The sequence below is a fragment of the Gossypium arboreum genome, chromosome 7, assembly GCF_025698485.1.
Source record: "Gossypium arboreum isolate Shixiya-1 chromosome 7, ASM2569848v2, whole genome shotgun sequence".
Taxonomy (NCBI): domain Eukaryota; kingdom Viridiplantae; phylum Streptophyta; class Magnoliopsida; order Malvales; family Malvaceae; genus Gossypium; species Gossypium arboreum.
Window position 1 is genome coordinate 47,895,238 of NC_069076.1, and position 8,056 is coordinate 47,903,293.

The 8,056-nt window shown below is 36.2% G+C and overlaps 1 long non-coding RNA gene across 2 annotated transcripts; it reads right to left on the reverse strand.

Annotated features, from left to right (window-relative positions):
* Positions 1–726: 726 nt before the first annotated feature.
* On the reverse strand, positions 727–3,180 carry LOC128295250 (uncharacterized). 2 transcript variants are annotated; one of them, XR_008285595.1, is made up of 3 exons: positions 3,077–3,180; positions 2,071–2,111; positions 727–940 (listed from the first exon to the last, which is right to left on the reverse strand). It is a non-coding gene; the product is annotated as an uncharacterized LOC128295250 (long non-coding RNA). The 2 variants fall into 2 exon arrangements; XR_008285594.1 differs by having other exon boundaries at positions 2,071–2,127.
* Positions 3,181–8,056: the final 4,876 nt, after the last annotated feature.

Consider the following 8,056-nt stretch of genomic DNA (forward strand, 5'->3'; position numbering starts at 1 on the left):
ATTCAAGCGTTACAGTTTACTCTAACTAGAGAGTTCCAGTATAGTGCTACTACCTATAGTGGTTTCTCAATATAGCATTTCAATCTATAACAGTAGACAGAGTTACAGAACTTACAGATTTGGTGTTTGAGACTCGGTGTGCCACACTTCCAGTAACATCTTTTCAGAAACAAGTCAAGTTTCGTTGATAAATTTCAAAACAAAATTTTAGAAAAACCCTTTTCAAACCCCAATTTTGAAAAAAGAAATAAATAAATAAAAATAAAAAAATAACAATAATTTTCTGCTACCCATACCACAGTCGAGTTTTGTAACCTGGTTCTGATACCACTAAATGTAACACCCCAAACCCGACCCAGACATTATGGCCGGATCCGACGTGTCACATTGAAGTTTTTAAGAAAACCCATGCCTCTTTCAACGTCCTTCTTAGTGTTTTAAAAGGTAGTCTTTGCTAAGTTAATAAAGTGAATGGAAGTCGTGCACCGGTAGGTATCCAAGCAGAGGAGGTGAGCCTAGAAGGTCGCTTAAGTACCAAGCTCTTGATTGGATCCAATCCTAGACATGCCCACAACCATTGCCACACTTTGGTGCTAGGTTAGGTTTTGAGAAAAACGAGTTGGAATTCATTTAAGTAGATATTTTTGATAAACTGATTAATTGTATCGTTGCATTATTTTGAAAATAATTATCATTTTCGAAACGCGCCCTAGGTCTAACTCCATATTGTTATCAGAAAAATATAGGGTATAAGATAAAATAATCCCAGAAAAATAATTAAAATGGCCTTATTACAACCCAAAACCAAATAATAATATTAATAAGATAAAACTTATAAAGAAATAAATCGGCTACTTATTGCAATTAAAAGAAACAGAAACAATAGTGTGGCCATCTCCGAGTCCCTCGCAGCTCTAAACCATCTAAGCTTAGGGATTACCTGCACAATTAGAAACGGGGTGAGTTTACGAAAACTCAGTGTATAACCCCAATAACAAACAAACAGTAAATAACACGGTATTAGTACAATATGGGCCAAAGCCCTATTTAGTCTTGACATATACTGGGTCGAAGCCTTTCCATAAATCATACCACTGGGCCGAAGCCTTTACTGTAAATGGCATGGCCCTTAGGCCCATTTCAATATCACATGTAATGTCAATAGATGTATGCAAGCCCATTTAGGGAGACTACTCGACCCACCATCCGCTACTCTCCACCCGTACCAACCAAGCTCTCCATGTGGGGAATAACTCAACCCACCCAACCAAAATCTCCACTGGCAGCATAGCTACTTTATCATATAACTGGAGGCCTAGCCTCTTTTAATAATTGGGGCAAAGCCCTTTCTGATAAACTGGGGCAAAGCCCTTTTCGGTATACTGGGGCAGAGCCCTTTTAACACTTCCTCCATGAATATAACCCATATCCCATGCAATATGTCATGTATGCAGAATGTCATGCCCATATTTGAATCAAACAATCACAGTCAAGTCATTCATATCACCAACATATATTCACAATCAAATCCGTCAACCACACAGTCCAAGTCAGTTACTTGCCCACAAGGGCAAAACAGTCATTTTTCATATTATAAGGGTATTTTCGTAATTTTACCAAAAATCAGGGTTTTCCTTGTTCATTACAATTGCCAATATTTCCGAGTGTTTAAACAATGATCTTTAACCCACTTATCAAATTCGGGCTTTTGGGCCCAAAACCCCTAATGGGCCCTACGAATGCTGATTTAGCCCATTAAGCCTGCTTAACCCAAATTTTACAACAATACTAACCGTGTTAACATGCAACTTTTCCAAATTCCATTTTCTATCAATTTTACCCAAATGGGCCCAAAAGCCCATTTGGCCCAATTCTTGCCCATTGAGGCCCAACTTACCATTGTGCACAAAATTGAGTTCTTACCCGTTCCATCGATCCAAACACCGATCTTATCGTATTTATCGCATCTATACCCACACGCAACATTACAAGTTCTTGAAATACCAGTATTTTGGCATTTCGGCTTCTTAGCAGATATTAATCTAAGCAACTACGAGGATTAGTACACACCTGTTATGGGTTGAAGTTGAAACGTTTCCATAATCAATCACCTACGATAACCACCACCTGTCACTCAAACTTAACAAATCCAATATCAATATATGTAAATCCTAAGCACATCAGTCATACGGAACATAAGGGCATATTTGTTATTTTACCATACAAGGGTTTTACGGTCACTTTACCCTACAGGGGCTTTACGGTCTTTTTACCTATTAGGGGTATTTTAGTCATTTCATCCTACAAGGGTGTTTTGGTAAATCTACAAACCAAGGGTATTTCAGTAATTTTGTAAACCAATGGTATTTCCATAACTTTTAGAAAGTCAAGGGTATTTTTATAATTTTGTAAATCAGGGGTATTTTGGTAATTTTACAAATTAAAGGTATTTCGGTAATTTCACAAACCAGTGGCATTTCAGTAATTTTACAAAACTAGGGGTATTTTGGTAATTTTACAAACTGGGGATATTTTGGTAATTCTATCCTACAGGGGTATTTCGGTAATTTCACAATCGAGGGTAAAACGATAATTTTGTAAACTGAGGGTAAAATGATAATTTTGTAAATCGAGGGTAAAACAGTAATTCTATAAATCGAGGTGAAATGGTAATTGATAAATCGAGGGTAAACGGTAATTTTATAAATCAAGGGTGAAACGGTAATTTTGTAAATCGAGGGTGAAACGGTAATTCTATAAATCGAGGGTAAAATGGTAATTTTACAAATCGAGGGCATTTCAGTAATTTGGTAAACTAAAGTATTCTAAACAAGGATAACAATACGAACTGGCCTAAAGCCTATTCTCGGCCCAAATGGGCCCACACGCTCGTGTGGCCCTTTTAGCCCAAATCTAGCCACAGATATGAGATTCACCTAGCCTAGTCTAATATTTACTACACAATCAAACAACTTATCCAATTGGGCCCGTAAGCCCATTGGGCCCACATGGCCCCTTTCGGCCCATCACGGCCCGAAGTAGCCATCCTACAACTAGAGTAGTGAGAAATACACACCTGATAGGAGACTGGAGTTAATCCACGCTCCGAGCACTCTTAGCCGACGCCCAACCCAAACGAGCACGCCATACAGCGAAAGGGATCAACCAAGAAAATGTACCTTTACTCTCCTCATGGTTCCCTCTATTTAAAGCCAGCTTCGCAACCACTCTTATGTTAGCTTCCCGATGTGGGATCCCTCCAACATCAGAGTTTAAATTCAACACCAACTCTTGTCGCCCCCTGTTAGCAAAATAAATGCTCCTTGCTTGCCATGGGATTCGAACCCATGCCTCCCCTTAGATGCTCCACACGCTACTTGTCACTAAGCCACAAGGCTTTTTGTGTCATATTTTATCCCCAATTAATTATAAGGTCTAAAGGCCAAAGTCCAGGTTCCCTTAAAAAAAAACCAAAATAAATTGCAAGAGCCAAGGCTTGAACCTAGGCTCCCATACAACCTTAATGACGCCACAACCACTAGACTACAAGCTTCCTTGTGTCATTTATTTAACACAATAATTTAAAAACCCTCATCCAAGCATCCAGGTTTTTTTTTTCACTTAATACCAAAATTTTTACTAAAGCCCAAGTTTGAACCCAAGATTTCTCCAACACTTCTCAAAGCCATTAACCACTAAAGCAAACATTTAATTGTTTCATTTCATTGCACAATTAAATACCTATATACAACGTCCTTATGGACCCCCACTCAAGGCCCAGTACTTCTAGGCCCAAATTCGGGGTGTTACAAAGTTAACCATCAATTTCACACATTTCATATCTAAATAGACTCAATTTACGTTCTAGGTAAAATTACCATTTTGCCCCTAACTTTTCCATAAATTTTGATTTTGTCTTAGCTTGGAAAATGAAACTTGTACAAATTACTCCCTATTCCAAGTCTAACCAAAGGCCCATTACAAATTTTCCAGCACATTTATTCATAAAATTTTAGAATTATTCATCAAGTTTTTACAGCTTTTCATTTTAGTCCCTAAATCATGTTTCCATAAAAAATAACTTTGTAGAAGTTGTGTATCTTTTAATAATCTTTCAATTTCTACCATAAATTACAAATTTCTAGCATAATACATCCATGAACCATTTTCATACCTTGATAACTTTTCAAATTAATCCCTCAAATAGAGAGATTAAGCTATTCCAGTTTCAAAAATACCAAAATTACTAAAAACGGGACAAGAGAACTTACCCAATTAAGCCTTGAAAGTTTCTTTTCTCTCTCCTAGGGTTTCCATAAAATTTTTTAGGTTAAAGATGATGAAAATAAGATGATATATTTCTTTTTCATCTTTTAATTTTAGTGATTTCCAATTTAATCCCTTGCCTTTTCTAATTTTTCCATGGATGAGTCATTAAAATATCTACTAACTACTCTTCAATGGTCTAATTACCATATAAGGACCTTAAGTTTTGAATTCCATAGCTATTTGATCCTAATAGCTACTAGAATTCAACTTTCATATTTTATGCGATTTAGTCCTTCTTGTAATTAAGCACTTAGTAGAGAAAATTTTCATTTCAAAATTTTCACATGACATGACTACCATATTACGGACCATATAATAAAATAAAAATAAATCATATTTTTGGGTCGGATTTGTGGTCCCGAAACCACTGTTCCGATTTCACTAAAAGATTGGCTATTACAACTCTCTCCCCTTTAGGGATTTTAGTCCTCGAAAATCTTACCAGTAAAAAGATTGGGTAATTGCTTCCTCATAGTATCCTTCGGCTTCCAGGTAGTCCCTTCAATACCGTGTCGTTGCCAAAGAACTTTTGCTAAAGCTACCATTTTATTTCTTAACTCTTTTGTTTCTTGAGCTAAGATTTTGATTAGTTTTTCACTATATGTCATATCAGGTTGGATCTCTACTCTCTTGGAAAGATAACATGTGAAGGATCAGATCGATACCGTTGTAGTATAGACACATGAAAAATATGACGAATCCGATCAAGCTTTGGTGGTAAAGCTAACCGATAAGCAACTGGTCCAATTCTTTCAGTAATCTCATATGGTCTAATAAACTGTGGACTCAGTTTTCCTTTGTGTCCAAATCGGAGAACTTTCCTAAAAGGTGACACTTTCAAAAATACTTTGTCACCGACTTGAAATTCTATTTCTTGTCGTTTCAAATCAGTGTAGGACTTTTGATGATCAGAAGCTGCGTGCAAACTGTTCCAAATTACTTTAACTTTTTCCTCGGTCTCTTGGACCAGGTCAATTCCTTGAAACTTTTTCTCACTGAATTCTGTCTAATACAATGGAGTTCTACTTTTACGTCCAAATAAGGCTTCATACGGTGCCATTTTAATTCTAGACTGGTAACTGTTATTATAAGCAAATTCAACTAAAGACAAGTACTTTTCCCAGTTACCTTCAAACTCAAGTATACAACACTGAAGCATATCTTCCAAGATCTGTATTACCTATTCAGATTGACCATCTATCCAGAGATGAAATGCAGTACTAGAGTGTAACTTAGTACCCAAAGCTTCTTGCAATTTACTCCAGAATCGAGATGTAAACCGAGGATCTCTATCTGAAATAATGGAGACAGGCACTCTATGCAATTTGATAATCTTAGAAACATACAATTCAGCCAATCTATTCAAGGAATAATCCATACATATCGAAATAAAGTGTGCAGACTTTGTTAGCCGATCAAAAATTACCCAAATGATATATTTCTTCTTTAGAGATGGAGGTAATCCCGTTACAAAGTCCATGGTAATTCTTTCCCATTTCCATTCCTGTATCGTAACAGACTGTAATAGTCCAGAAGGCAACTGATGTTCAGCTTTTACTTGCTGACATATCAAACACATAGATATGAACTCAGAAGTATTCATTCTTGGCCACTAGTACATCTTTTTCAGATCATTATACATTTTCTTACTACTAAGATGAATAGACATGTTACCACTATGAGCTTCATTCAAAATTTTCATGTTACCACTATGAGCTTCATTCAAAATTTTCTGTACTAGTTCTGGACTTTTTGGTACACATACTCTACCTCTGAATAATAAACAACCATCTGTCTCGATCTGAAATTTTGAGTCAGGAGTCGATTCGCTTTGTACCGGTCTTGCTTGCAACTTACTATCATTTTTCTGAGCTTCAGAGATTTGTTGCAAAAACATTGGTCTAGCTTTTAACTCAGCTATGATTGAACCATTATTAGACAATGGCAATCGAGTATTCATAGCCCACAAGGAAAACAAGGATTTTCTGCTTAGAGCATCAGCAACCACATTGGCTTTTCCCAGAAGATAGTCAATAACAAGATAATAATCTTTCAATAACTCAAGCCATCTGCACTGTCTCAAATTCAAATCTTTCTGTGACATCAAGTATTTCAGACTTTTATGATCAGTGAATATGTGATATTTTTCCCCAAACAAGTAATGCCACCAGATTTTTAGTGCAAACACTATGGCTGCCAATTCAATATCGTGTGTCGGGAAGTTCTTTTCATGTGGCTTTAGCTGTCGTGAAGCATAGGCTACTACCTTACCATCTTGCATCAAAACACAGCCTAAACTATTCAATGGCGTATCACTGTAAACTGTAAATTTCTTACCTGATTCAGGCTGGACTAACACAGGTGCTTGTATCAATAAAGCCTTTAATCTGTTAAAGCTCTGCTGGCATTTCTCAGTCCATTCAAATTTCACATATTTCTGTAACAAATGAGTCATCGAAGATGCTATCATTGAAAAACTTTTTACAAATCTCTGATAATAACCAGCTAGTCCCAGAAAACTTCAGACTTCAGACATATTCTTCGGTGGCTTCCAATTAATAATGGCTGAAATTTTATTTGGGTCTACTTTGACACCTTCAGCAGATACTATATGCCCAAGAAAACTAACTTTCCATAGCCAAAATTCACATTTACTGAATTTGGCTTACAATTGTTTCTCTCACAGAGTTTGCAACACTATTCTCAGGTGCTCAGCATGTTCATTTTCATCTCGAGAGTAAACTAAAATATCATATATAAATACCATCACAAACTTGTCTAAATACGGGCTAAAAATTCTGTTCATGAAATTCATAAACACTACAGGTGCATTTGTCAAGATGAATGGCATCACAAGAAACTCATAGTGTCCATACCTAGTTCTAAAAGCTGTCTTTGGCACATCCGATTCTTTTACCCATAGTTGATAATAACCAGAATGGAGATCAATCTTTGAAAATACAATAGCACATTTTAACTAGTCAAGCAAGTCATCAATACGAGGCAATGAATACTTGTTCTTTATTGTAACTTTGTTGAGCTATATGTAATTAATGCACAACCTCAACGATCCATCCTTCTTCTTTACTAATAGAACTAGCGCACCCCAAGATGAGAAACTTGGTCAAGCAAAACCTCTGTTAATCAATTCTTGCCACTGTACTTTAAGCTCTTTCAATTCAGTAGGAGCCATTCTGTAAGGTGTTATGGATATCGGTATCGTTCCCGGAACAATATCTATAGAGAATTCCACTTCTCTATCCGGTGGTAAACCAGGTAATTCTTTTGGGAATACATTAGGAAATTCACATATAATCAAAATGGACTGAATCTTTGATTCAGATAATTTAGTATCTAACACAAATGCGAGATAAGCGTCATACCCTTTTTTGACATATTTCTGTGCAGACATAACAGAAATCATATTAGGTAATCCATCCAGTTTATCGATTCAACATGAAGTAATTGACCATTCTCATATTTCAATACAATATATTTCTATTTATAGTTTAGCACTTTATCATATTGGGTTAACCAATCCATTTCCAAGATCACATCAAATTTATCAAATGACAATAACATCAAGTCAGTCGAAAAGCAATAACCTTTTACCATCAAAGGACAGTTCTTACAAACTTTATCCACCATAACACTCTGGCCTAGGTCTAACCATAATTTCAGTGAACTCAACAGGTAAATTTTTAACAGACACTAGGTTCATGCATAT